Raw genomic sequence first — 13,227 nt, 5'->3', positions numbered from 1 at the left:
CATGTTATGCCTTCAGAACACTGCCACATGAATTATGTTTTGCACATAAACATGTCATGTTTTACATGTGCATGTGAGCACCATGATGCAACTGGACGGTTTCAAATAGTTTGTTAAAGGTGATACCTTTAGTTACTCGCATAGCAAACCTATAGAGCAGGGTATCATCTCCTGCTCAGAACTTCTTCTTTTTTTTTTTTTTTTTTTCCGGAGCTGGGGACTAAACCCAGGGCCTTGCACTTCCTAGGCAAGCACTCTACCACTGCGCTAAATCCCCAACCCCCCCCCCTTTTTTTTTTATTTTAAAGATTTATTTATTTATTATATGTAAGTACACTGTAGCTGTCTTCAGACACACCAGAAGAGGGCATCAGATCCTATTACAGATGGTTGTGAGCCACCATGTGGTTGCTGGGATTTGAACTCAGGACCTCTGGAAGAGCAATCAGTGCTCTTAACCATTGAGCCATCTCTCCAGCTCAGAACTTCTTTATTTGATCTTCTTAACCCTCAGGTGATACTTGGTGTAGACAGGTCTTTTCTCTATGATTCTTACACTATTCACTGGGAATCAGTTTATCATTTAGTTTATTGAATCATATGTTATATTTCTTTTAAAAATTACTTTTTCTATATATGTGTGTACACTGTAGCTGACTTTAGACACACAAGAAAAGGACATGGCATTCCATTACAGATAGATGTGAGCCACCATGTGGTTGTTGGGATTTGAACTCAGGACTTCTGGAAGAGCGCTCAGTGCTCTTAACCACTGGGCCATCTCTCCAGCCCCACATTTTATATATTAACGTAGATTTTTTACCTTTTTGTGGTCTCTGGGTTCAGGTAGGACATTTAATATCAAATGATAGTGTTGGCTATAGTAAGTAGGTGTGACTTAAGCTTTCCATATGGACTATCTCATCCAATCTACACCTGCATACACCGACTCACATAACAAGATCCTGTTATTCAAATAGCTAACATTAGCGTAGCAGATATTTTTAATACTTTTAAGTGTGTGTGTGTCTGTGTATGTTTATGCATTTGAATTGATGTGCATATGTTTGTGGAGGCTACAGGACAACCTGTAAGGACTTGTTTTTCTCCTTTCACCATACGGTTTCCTGTGATTGAACTTAGGTCATCTGGCTTGTCAATACCATTACCTGCTAAGACGGCCCACAGCAAGACTTCTTAAATGCGTGTAGCTTTGTGCAACTTACTGAGGATGCTTAAGAGTTCTTACTTGTGGTTTCTATCTATTGACATTTGCCATATTAAATATTAAAATAAAAACACTTAATGTCCACTTGTTATTTTCTTCAAAAGAACAATAATAAACTCATGCTTTGTTACCAGAGCATTTTCAAATAAAGAAGAGGTGAACTGGGGGGCTGGAGAGATGGCCCAATTGTCAAGAGTGCTTGCTATTCTTGTAAAGGATCAGAACTTAACTTCCAAAACCAACATGATGGCTCACAACTGCCTTTAACTCCAGTTCCAGAGCGTCTGACACCTACTCAGACCACCATTAGCACTGCAGGCACTTGATGCATAGCATGTGTGCATGCAAACCATCATACGCATAAAATAAAAATAGATATGTCTCAAAGAGTAGCCAAAATTTCCCTAAGAACAGCATTAATTTTCATTTTGGGAAGATGTGTATTTAATGACTTGCTCTATTTATGACTTCAGAATTCTCATCTTTTATTCTACATTTAATTTGTGTCAATATATCACATCATGCAATATCTAGGAGAAGATGTAGCATTCATGAAGGAACAAGTATAAAGGCAAGATATTATGTCAATGTGATTGTGAAATTCTTGTTGAGCCTCTAAGTGTCTGAAGGTCTCCCAGGCTTTCCTGGTGAACTGCTGGTGTACAGGACAGTTGCTGGGATGACTGGTGGAGGAGATGGACATTTGGGTTTAAATTTCAGCTTGGTTACATCTCTAGCTCTAGGTTCTGGATTATGTCCACAGAAGCACCACAATATAGAAAACAGTGCTTTGAAGAATGTATGCACATAGTCTCGAATAACCATGACTACCATCATTATTGTCTCATTTCTGCATTGAAAAGGAGGTTCTACAATGATAGTTGATTATATATTCACCTTTTAAAACATTTATCATTATTATATTTGTGTTGTGGGAAATTCTGCGACCTAGATAAGCCCATGCAATGAAAACACAACCCAAATAGTATGAATACAAGCTGCGCGCCTAGATTGGGCCGATCTACTACTACACTACTCTATTCCTCAGCCATGAGATCTCTTATAACGTGTGGTTTCTCCAGGCCACGTGCTTCATCTCCATCTTCCTTCTGTCACTTCTCCTCCATAGTCCCTTTCTCTCCTCCTCCCTCTCCCCCCAACTCTTCAGCTCCACCTTCCCTTCCCCTGCCTGATCCGTTGCTCTAGCCTTTATTTTACATGTTAAAATGGGGAGAAGGTTCCGATGAAGTCACCTGAGTACGTGATTCACTCCTCATTCTATCTTGTGGGACTCTGCTCTCCCCGTCCATCATATGGTTCCCAGGGATCGAACTTAGATCCTCAGGCTTGACAGCAGATGCACTTACCTGCTGAGTCGTCTTACAGACTCACACACCCAGTTTTAACTATGAATCATGGGAACTTTCTTAACTCTTGAAAACCTCAGAATCCCCATTTGGAGGCTGAGAATAATGGAAATATTGAGTGAGATAAACATGTGAAATAGTACAACGTCTTCTAAGAGGCCCAGTTTTGTATCACTATTGGTGTCAATCATCATTACTATTTATATACATGTATGTAAATGTTCAGAGACACTTTGTTATGAAAATCATGATTAAAATTTTTGTGTCCCCCAAATCCATAGTAGAAATCTAAACTCTATAGAGGTGGGGTGTCTGGGACATGATTACATTATGAAGTAATAAAGTTGAGCCTTTGTGGATGGGATTAGTGTCCTTTAAAAAGAATGCCAAGAGAGCTCTTTTCCTCTTGGCACAGGAGGACATGAGATGTCAGCAGTCTGTAAACCTGAAGAGTGTCCCCACTGGAGGAATAATGATCTTGGCATCCTGGTCTAGGACTTCAGTTTCCACCATTTCAGGAAATAAATTTCATTTACACAATGTGAAGAATACTTGGAATATCATTACGGGCCTCTGGAGACAAGCAGGCAAATCACGTTGTGGTCAAAATAGGTTGTTCAGCTTAATTAGAAGTCTGGCCAGCCGGTCACTGTTAATACCTGGAGTTTTAGAAATCAACTGAGAGCTGCCTTTCATTAGCATTCAGAGGTAGGACGCTAAGGATGCTGATCAAACATCAATCTCCTAGCGTCAGTCACCTGTAGCTCTTCATAGACGTTCTTCTTAACTCATTAGGAAGTTCTAACTGCTGCCTCTTGACAGTTAAACCTGAAGAGTCTTATTCCGACATAGCTAAATGGTTTGTTGGTCTTTTGAAGTGACAATTTTTAGATTAATTAGAAATTAAAGCGCCATGATATTTCACATGTAAAGCTAGGGGTTCTTCTAAGCTTTCTTTCAGGTGAGTTTTATTAGTGTGCCTTCTGGTCCTATGAAAGCTAGTCCTTAGAGAGTGGGCTTTCAGGTCAGATCCATCTTGGGTCCTCTGGATCTTGTGTCTGGAGTGTATGGTGTCTACAGCAATAGGGGTTCTAACGAAACCTCTAGGTGAGTGGAAGGAAACCATGGGCAACAGCAATGGACAATGATTTGAGAGTCTTTTTGACAACTCTGACCAACATCACAAAAGAGGCTTCTCCTGCCTGGTGTTGGCATTTTTTGTCAGATAGTCTGTGGCTTTATGGAGAAGCAGTATCAGATATTTAAACTATAAATATATATGGAACAGCTGTAGTAATATGTGCTCATGTTTGGGTTTTCAGTTTTGTTCCATTGGTCTGCATGGGTGTCTTTGTGTCATCACCACATTACGCTTTATTGCTGTGGCTCTGCGATACATCTTGAGGTCCAGGGTAATCTGTCCAGTATCATTCTGTTTGCTCAGAAGCACTATGGAAAATCTTTTTGGATTTGGAAATCCTTTGTGCTTCTGTATAGATTTTAGAATAGTTCTTTTTCTATTTCTGCAAAGAATGAGGTGGGAGTTTTGATTGGGATTGCTTTGATCTATAAATAGATTTTCATAAAGTGGACTTTTTCCACAATATTAATTCAACTAATCTGTGAACATGGGATATCTTTCCATTTTCTTTATCTTTTCCTTCAGGGGTTTATGGTTTTCATTATAGAGGTCCTTCACTTCCTTGGTTAATTTATTCTTAATTATTTTATTTTCTTTGAGGCTATTGTGAATGGAAGTATGCCCATGATCTCTTTATATATATATTATTTGTGTATAGAAGAGCTATTGGTGTTTGCATGTTGGTTCTGTATTCTGCCATGTTGAATTTGTTAGTCATTTCTAGAAGTTTCCTCACAGAATTTTTGAGATTTCTTATATATAATGTCATGTCATTGATTAGGGAGAATATGACATTTTCTTTTCCTATTGTATCCTTTTAATATTTCTCTCTTACCTTATTACTCCAACAAATACTTTGAGCACATTATTGGAAAGGAGTGGGGATAGTAGACAGTCCTGACTCCTGATTTCAGTGGCACTGTTTTAAGTTTTTCTCCATTTGGAATAATGTTACTATGGACTTTTCATATATAGCTTTTCTTATGGTTAGTGTTCTCTCTATTCCCACATTCTCTGGGAATTTTATTATGTTTGGATTTTTGTCAAAGGCTCACTTTCTCTCTATCTATTAAGACGATCATATGATTTTTGTCTTCATGTTCACTTGTGTGGTATATTACACTATTGGCTTTATCCCAGAGATTCAGGGATGGTTCAACATATGCAAATTCATAATGTCATAAGCCACATAGTCTTTTTGATATATGTCCATATTCTGTTTCCAACTATTTTATTGAGCATCTATGAATCTGTGTTCATCTTGGCTTGTAAATTTCTTCCTTCCTTCCTTCCTTCCTTCCTTCCTTCCTTCCTTCCTTCCTTCCTTCCTTCCTTTCTTACTTTATCTGCATTTATTTTATGCTGAATTTATTCCCGTGCCATGAGTTTTATTTCTTCAGTTTCTTCTGGGATATCTTTTTCTTCTGTGCAACCTCCTCTTCTGGCTTTGGAACAATCTGTTCCTTCCCAGTGAGAATCATCTCAGTGTGGCAGGGGGAGCTCATGGATGAGTTAATCTGGCCATGAGCTCTGTAGGTTCATCTGCTCATCTTAGGTGCCTTGTTCACCTGGATGTGTTCAGTGACAGCGAATCTACATCCAACCCTTTTAAGTTCAGCATTACTCTCTGCATTTTTAGCATGTGCAGCAAACATTCAGCACTCTTTTTTGGCTACTGTCCCTGTGTCCAGCCCCAGTGTTTGGCCTAGGCGAATCTACCGACTCCACCATGGTACACACTGCTTCTTTAAAGTGACATCCTTCAGATGCTTGGTGGCTTTGCAGATATGCATACCCTTGATGGCCTGGGCAGTTTCCCGGGTGTTCTTAAAGTGAACATGAAGGTTTGAACCTCTTCATTTGCGTGAGTTTGTGGGGTTCTTTGGAGCAAGAGAGTAGTGAACCTTCTTCACAGGTCACCTCTGGCTGCTTACTGGAAGTCATAAATTTCTTTTTTATTTGTGTCTTTACCTCGGTTTGCTATCAGATTGATACTAGTTTCATAGAATGAGTTTGGATATACTCTCTCTCTCTCTTTCTTTCTTTCTTCCTTCCTTCTTCCTTCTTCCTTCCTTCCTTCCTTCCTTCCTTCCTTCCTTCCTTCCTTCCTTCCTCCCTCCTCCCCCTCCCCTTTCATTGTTTAAGAAAGACTGACTGTTGGTTTTTAAAAGTCTAGTAAAATCCTGCTATAAATTCACCTGGCTCTGAACTTTTTTCTGTTATAAGGTTACTATTTCAATCTCTTGTTATGGATCTGTTTGTGATTGATCTCTTTTTGGTTAATTTTGCTAATTTGGTCTCATCTAAACAAATCCTTTTAATTATTTTTGGTTTTTAACATATTCCATAACAATATTATGAATTTCTTTGGTATGTATTGTAAGGTTGTCATGTAATGAATGATTTCTGATTGTGTTACTGTGAGTTCTTTCTTTTGGTTAGTTGGGAGAGGGTCTACCAATCTTGTTTATCTTCTCAAAGAACCAACTCCTAGATTCAGTAATTCTTGGCATTGTTTCTATTTCATTATGTTCTTCTCTGAGTTTCATTATGTCTTTCCATTGATTAGGTTTGAATTTGGTTGTTCTAGTTTTTCCAAATTTTTGAGTTGCATCATTAAATCATTTATTTTTGTTTTCCTGATTTATTTTAAAAAGTTGGTATTTAGAGCTATAAGTTTCCCTCATAAGACTCCTTTCTGTCCTATCTCCTTTCCATGTGTCCTATTGGTTTTTTTTTATTTAATTTCAGGAAAATCTAAAAAAAAATTCCTTTCTTAACTTCTTCATTATTGATCAATAAATCCTTAATGGATTTATATATTTATTAAATATTGTTTGCTGTTTACTTTATATTTTATTGCATGTGTATATTTTAAGGTGGATTCATTGATTATAGATTCAAATACTCTTTCCTCTGTTTTACATTAAATTTTTGTTGGACAGGATAGACACATTTGCTACTACCAATGTAAGCTTAATTCAATGAAACTGCAAACATGATGACATCTTAAGAATTTGGCATTTGGGAAAAATCTATATCAGTTTGTGTGTGTGTGTGTGTGTGTGTGTGTGTGTGTGTGTGTTCATTTTGGATTGAAGAGTAAATTGTATTATTTGCAAACTGGGAAGAATTTGGACCTAATTTCCCCCAAATGTTCACCCACGTTAAGGAAATAGGGCTCCATTCCCACAAAATTAGAGAGAGAGAGAGAGAGAGAGAGAGAGAGAGAGAGAGAGAGAGAGAAAGAGAAAGAGAGAGAGAGAGAGAGAAGTGTCTATAGCTCAGACTGAGAACTATGACCTATAGGAAGAGACAAGTCCATTTTCACTATTGTCATGTCCAAAGGAAACACCAACTCCTCCATCTCCAGAAGACAGTCCAAATAGCAAGAAATGAGCTCAATCTGGACTATAAGAGGATTCCTAATAGCTAGGAAAAAGCCAGCCTATCTCAGGAACTTGTGAAACTTGTTCCCATTTGCTCAAAGGAGTCATTTCCCATACCTCTGGCAGAGAGGACATATGGCTCTCCACTGACAGATGCCTCTGGTTGAACATGAGCTTGCATGTTGGCCTGCAGGATCCCTCTGTGTCATATGTTCTCATCTTCTAACCCTTCCCTTTCAGCTTCTCATCCTCCATAGAAACTGGCTACTCTTACAAGTCTCTGCTCTTGCTGGGCTGTGATTTTCCTTCCCCCACCTTGGTCCCAAGTACCCATCTTATTCTTGTATTCTATCTCTTGCCATTTTCTTGTTCTTGATAAGCTCTATTCCCTATTGCTTGCTATCTCTCCATATCCACTCTCTCATTCTCCCACTTCCCTAGCTCTGGCCTTGTTCAGTCTGGTTCTTCTCTCTGTTCGCTCTCATATCTACAAGCAAAATCTTTCCTTTAAGCATACCATCAAGTGGTCATGTTGGCAGTGTCTTTGCTGTGCCCCCTCAAATTTAATCATCAACTAAAGTCTCAGTCTATCCTTTGGTTTTTTATTTGTGGTTACACTTTCAAAACTTCAGCATAGGTGCCTTTTGCTAGACATTGAAAAAACCAAGTGATTTTGACATGCTTGCCTTTCTTTGTCTTCATCAAATACAGAGCAGCAATTAAAAGCTGTTTCAAACCCTGGGAAACAAATTAGGAACATTTTAGCAATTAGCCTCACAAGATCATTTGCTTTGTAGACCCCCTGTAGCCAAGAGTTAATGCTGTTGCTACTTCAAAATTCTTACAACTGTTTAAGGCTCTTTCTTATTTTATGATCACATTCAATTTTCCTTATATGATTTTAAAATATTCAAACAGTTTTTAAAGAAACTGAATTTCTTGTTTCATTGCAAATTTAAGATGAATAATTTAGCAGCAACTTTTATTTTTTTCAATTATGCCGTAGGCTACTGTCATGCTTCTAGAGTAAAATGATAGGAGTAGTTATTCTAAATCATATCCTACTTATTTGCTAAAATCAACCAATTCCCCCAGGTGCTTCAGCCTCCTCTGTGGTTTAACTTAATGAGGAGAATGGGGTCCTCACTGTCATTCTTTTGTAGCCAGAGCTGTATAAAGTTGCCTTCAGGGTCCTTCAGGATCCAAAAGGGTTATAACTCTGATGTTCACAATGGGCGGTTACACTGACCACTGCCTCCTAATGCAAAACAAAGCAGAAAAAACTCTATAAGGAAGATTAAAAACCAAAACCCAAAGGTTTTGGTAATTTGAACAGGAACATCAGGGCAAGTGTGGTACAAAATATGTTCTACATTGAATCCTGAAAGCAAATAAAGTTGTCAAGTAACTTGGCCGTGTGACAAGTCAATGACTTACACACGTCTCTGTGCCATCAAGTAATGCCTTACACGAAGTATTACCACGTCTTGGCACTAAGCCAACGATGATGCGGTGTGTCTCCATTCTTGAAAGATACTCCATGAGCTAAAGAATTGCAATAGTATATTCCACTTTCTCATTTTTATCAGTTTATTTTCTGCCTTAGTTTCTCCCTACAGTGGCAAATGCTTTGTCTAAGTTCTTAACAAGGCTTTCACCTCACAGATTTTCTTGGTTTTCGTGTTCTAACCTATATAAATGTTCCCTGGTATGTGGTATGCCCTACAACAGGAAGAGGCTGGGTAATGTTTTCCTGCAGAGTCCCCAGCTTTATTGTCTCTGTCTCCTTTCTTCTTATGTCAAGCTTCGTTCTCGAAGAATGACATTGCTCTTACCACGCTTCTTTGACCACCTCCCATGCCTGACCTTTTGAGCATATCATCTGTAGTTCTCATGTCTCAGGAACTTAAGTATTTGCCAAAGCCATTTGCTGGCCTTTGGTGATTTTTTTTTTAATGAGATTTTTCTTCTTTCACAATTCTTTGGAACAATCTTCTTTCCCTCTTGGTGGAGTCATGCTGAACTAATTCATATTCACAATCCTTCTATTTGCTTTGTCCAATCCCTGACAAAGCAGGGAACCCTTTCTTAGCTAACTACAGGTCTTATGTGGCATCTGTCATTGATTAGCTTGCCCAAGTAAGTTGCATATGACACTGTGGAATGGCTAGAGGGGATACTGTCCCAAAGGTCCTTTGACAGTTGCCAGCTCCCGATAAGGAATGAACTAGTTCTCAGTTTCCTGTTTTCCAAGTCGTTCTTTATTCCTTGCATCTCTGAGTCCCTGAGTTGCCTCAAACCAGAAGGAGGATAATGATGATCCACTTCTTTGAGTTGATTCTTACTTTTTTCGTTTTGCAGTCAAATAAGACTCATTTCTCTCCCTTCTCTTCTCTTCTCTTCTCTTCTCTTCTCTTCTCTTCTCTTCTCTTCTCTTCTCTTCTCTTCTCTTCTCTTCTCTCCTCTCCTCTCCTCTCCTCCCTTCCCCTTCCCTTCCCCCTTCCCTTCCCTTCCCTTCCCTTCCTTCCCTTCCCTTCCCTTCCCTTCCCTTCCCTTCCCTTCCCTTCTCTTTCTCTTCTCTCCTCTCCTCTCCTCTCCTCTCCTCTCCTCTCCTCTCCTCTCCTCTCCTCCCTCCCTCCCTCCCTTCCTTCCTTCCCCTTCCCTTCCCTTCCTTCCCTTCCCTTCCCTTCCCTTCCCTTCTCTTCTCTTCTCTTCTCTTCTCTTCTCTTCTCTTCTCTTCTCTTCTCTTCTCTTCTCTTCTCTTCTCATTTTTTCCCTTTGTTCATTTTTTCATTTTGCCTGTCTGTTTTCTTTCTTCTTTCTTTTGAGGCCATGTCATATATAGCTCAGGCTGGCTTCAAATTCACTATGTAGCCTAGAATTTTAGATCTTCTGCCTCTCCCTCCCACAGGCTGAGATTATAGTCATGCACATACATAATTTATGTAGTTTAGGGATTAAACTCAGGGACATGTGAATGTTATGGGACATTGTTACATACTACACTGTATCAACTGAGATACATTTCCAACATCTCGTCAGATTTTTTTATAGATGATGCATGGAAGTATGAGCTAAACAGCACCATTTGTTTGAAGTTTCACAGTTCAAGTAAAATATGCAAGTTGTGTGGTCTGGAGACATGGCTCAGTGGTTAAGAGCATAATTCCTCTTGCAAAGGACCTGAGTACAGGTCCAATCACACATATCAGGCAGCTCATAACTGCCTGTAACTCCAGCTCCAGGAGATTTGATTCCTCTCTGACCTCCTTTTGTACACATACCCACAAACCCATTCCCACACAAGTAATAATTAAAACAGTAAAAGAAAATTGGGGGAAAAAAACTAAGCAAGTTGTGACCTTAAGAAAAATGTCCCTCCTTTCAGCCTGTTTTCTTGACGATAAAAATAGTGCTTACCTAATAGGATCGTTCAGCTTACAATAGCTTCATCTATCTAAAAGTCCTTTCCAGGGATTTGTTAACACTGTCTGAAAGTATTAGGGAATTTCTCTTGTGAGGCCATCTCAGTAAATTAAATTCCTTTGCAGAAAGTGGCTACAGCACATTGAATTATTCTCTATCTAAGCATTATACCCTCTCCTGACCAGATTACTTGAAATAATGGTAATAGTAACAATGACAAAAACTTAATTAGATGAATATTTGGAATAATATTGAGCCATTCAGTTTTTCTTTAAGAGAGTAGCTACAGTATTTACCCAATTTCAGAATGATTTTTTAAAATGAAGTTGTTTGTACGGCGTGACTCCTGGTAGATATATCATGATGGAATGAGCGCTATCTGGAGAGCCATAGCTTTGTAGCTCACTGGAGAGGTTGCTGAATGAAAGTCTAGCCTGCAGCTTTGTAACCATGACTCACCCAACATGGGTTTATTACATGATGGATATTGAAATGGAAAGGGGAAATGACCACATACTTAAAATAGCCACCTGAAAGCTTTTCACACACCTGCCTTTGCAGTGTGACTCAAACATTTTATAAGTGAAACAATAAAGAAGTATGCTCAAGTCAAGTTATTTGAAGAAACTATTCTCCATCGATTGCAATTAAGGGATATTGATGGCATAGTTAGGATCCAGTTTGTTTGGGGTGATTTGGTTTGAAGTGCTCGACCTCTTTACTTAAACCTAACCTTTAAAAATGACCTCCATTCCATAGAATAATTGTTTCTGTGATATGTTTTACAATCCAAAACTTAGAGGATATAATAAAGATAAATAGTGTGTCATTGTTAATTGCAAAAATCCAGTTGGTGTGAAATACAGGTTGTCATTACAGTTTTACCCACAGGTGTCTTGATACCCACCATTAGGGCAGCTTTGTGCTTGACCTAGACAAGGAAATGTCCCCAGACTTCCACAGACAAAGCTGATGTGTTAATTTTTGTCTTTGGTCAATGCTCTAGCTTGCTGTGATAAAACCCTGACCTGAAACTAATAAGAGGCAAAGAAAGGGGTTGTTTGGGTTATACTTCCCACATTATGATCCATTATTGAGGAACTCAAGAGGAATCTGAAGGCAGGAACTGAAGCAGAGACCATGGAGGAAGGCTGCTTACAGACTCACCTTTCATGGCTTGGTCAACTTGCTTTCTTATACAATTCAGGTCCATCTTCCCAGGATGGCATTACACTCACTGGGCTTGGCCTTCTCAGATCAATCACTAACCAAAAGATGCCCCACAAACATATGCACAAGCTGGTTTGATAGATACAATTCCTCAGGTGAGGTTCGTTCTTCCTAGGCAACTCAAGTTTGTGTCAACTTGATAAAAACTAACCTGACCACTCATCAGCTTGACACAACACTTTATTCTCAAACCATAAATCTTCTTTTCTTATTCATCCCCAAGACTCATGATAACATCTCAATATAAAAGTCTTTCAGTCTTGAAAAAAATTAAACACTTCAAACATTCAAAGTCTTTTAAAAACAGCAAACATCCTAACTGTAGATTTCTGTAAAACAAAACATAAGTTAGTACTTTCTTATAATCCAAAGGGAAGATCCAGCATATAAAATACCTAGTCTAGCAGTTTAGTTCCAAAGTCTTATATCAATGTCAACTGGGGTTCAGTGAGCTGGGACTTACAATCTTCTGTGCTCCAAAGATCCCAGGCAGCTCCCCTTTTCCAAGTTTACTATCTATAATATACATACCATGTCAAGTAGACTTAGGCTGGCTTGACTCCTTAATGGATGTCTCATGGTCCTGGCTTCTCTAATATCCTAGGATTTCTACTGCAACTGAGGCTGCACCTTCATCAATGGCCTCTCACACAGAGACAGAGTCTCAGTTGTTCTCTATAACCCCTTTATATCTTCATAATCAATACCACATGGGAGACTCATGGGAGACTCTTAGACGTTACCAAGTTTAGCTGCCATCTTGAAATGCAACCCTAGCACTCTCTGGACCACAGCTTCTATGCACTGACTCTGAGAAAACATACCTAGAAGATTTCACCTCAATTATGCTCTTCCCATGTGGTTGCTGGGAATTGAACTCAGGTTCTCTGGAAGAGCAGTCAGTGCTGTTAACTGCTGAGTCATCGCTCCAGGCCCTCGATTTAAGTCTTAAGAAGCTTTCGGGACTATGGTTTTAATTAGACTAAGGCACCATGTTGTTTTGGATGCCCTGGGAAGGATGTCACAGTAATTCATTAGTATAATGCTTGGGATGAGTCAGTTTGATTAGTAATTCTGCATCCAGGCCTTCTTGGGATTATAGACAGCAGGAGTTTTCAGTACCAGTCAATTTTCAAAGTCACCTGGGATACATTTAAAATCTAACTTCCTGTAGGTTCTGATTTGGGCAAGTTATGAACAAGACCAGTAAACTACATTTGCAAAAAGGCTGCTCTGGTGAGTCTAGGCCAAGATGGATTGGGGAATAAAAGTGTACAAGTTGAGGTTGAGAAGAATTCTGTATCTCTGTTCATCTTCTGTAGGTGGAAAAGATCTTGTGTTTTGCTTATGTTTTAGGTAAAGTTTCATTACAAAGCCCAGGTTAGTCAGTTACAAGATGCTTTCTATAAATTATATCATCATTTAGAATTGATTTTTAAGTCTTGT

This window comes from Rattus rattus, chromosome 4 (assembly GCF_011064425.1).
Source record: "Rattus rattus isolate New Zealand chromosome 4, Rrattus_CSIRO_v1, whole genome shotgun sequence".
NCBI lineage: Eukaryota > Metazoa > Chordata > Mammalia > Rodentia > Muridae > Rattus > Rattus rattus.
The sequence above is the reverse complement of the archived record's forward strand: the minus strand, read 5'-3'. Positions refer to the sequence as shown.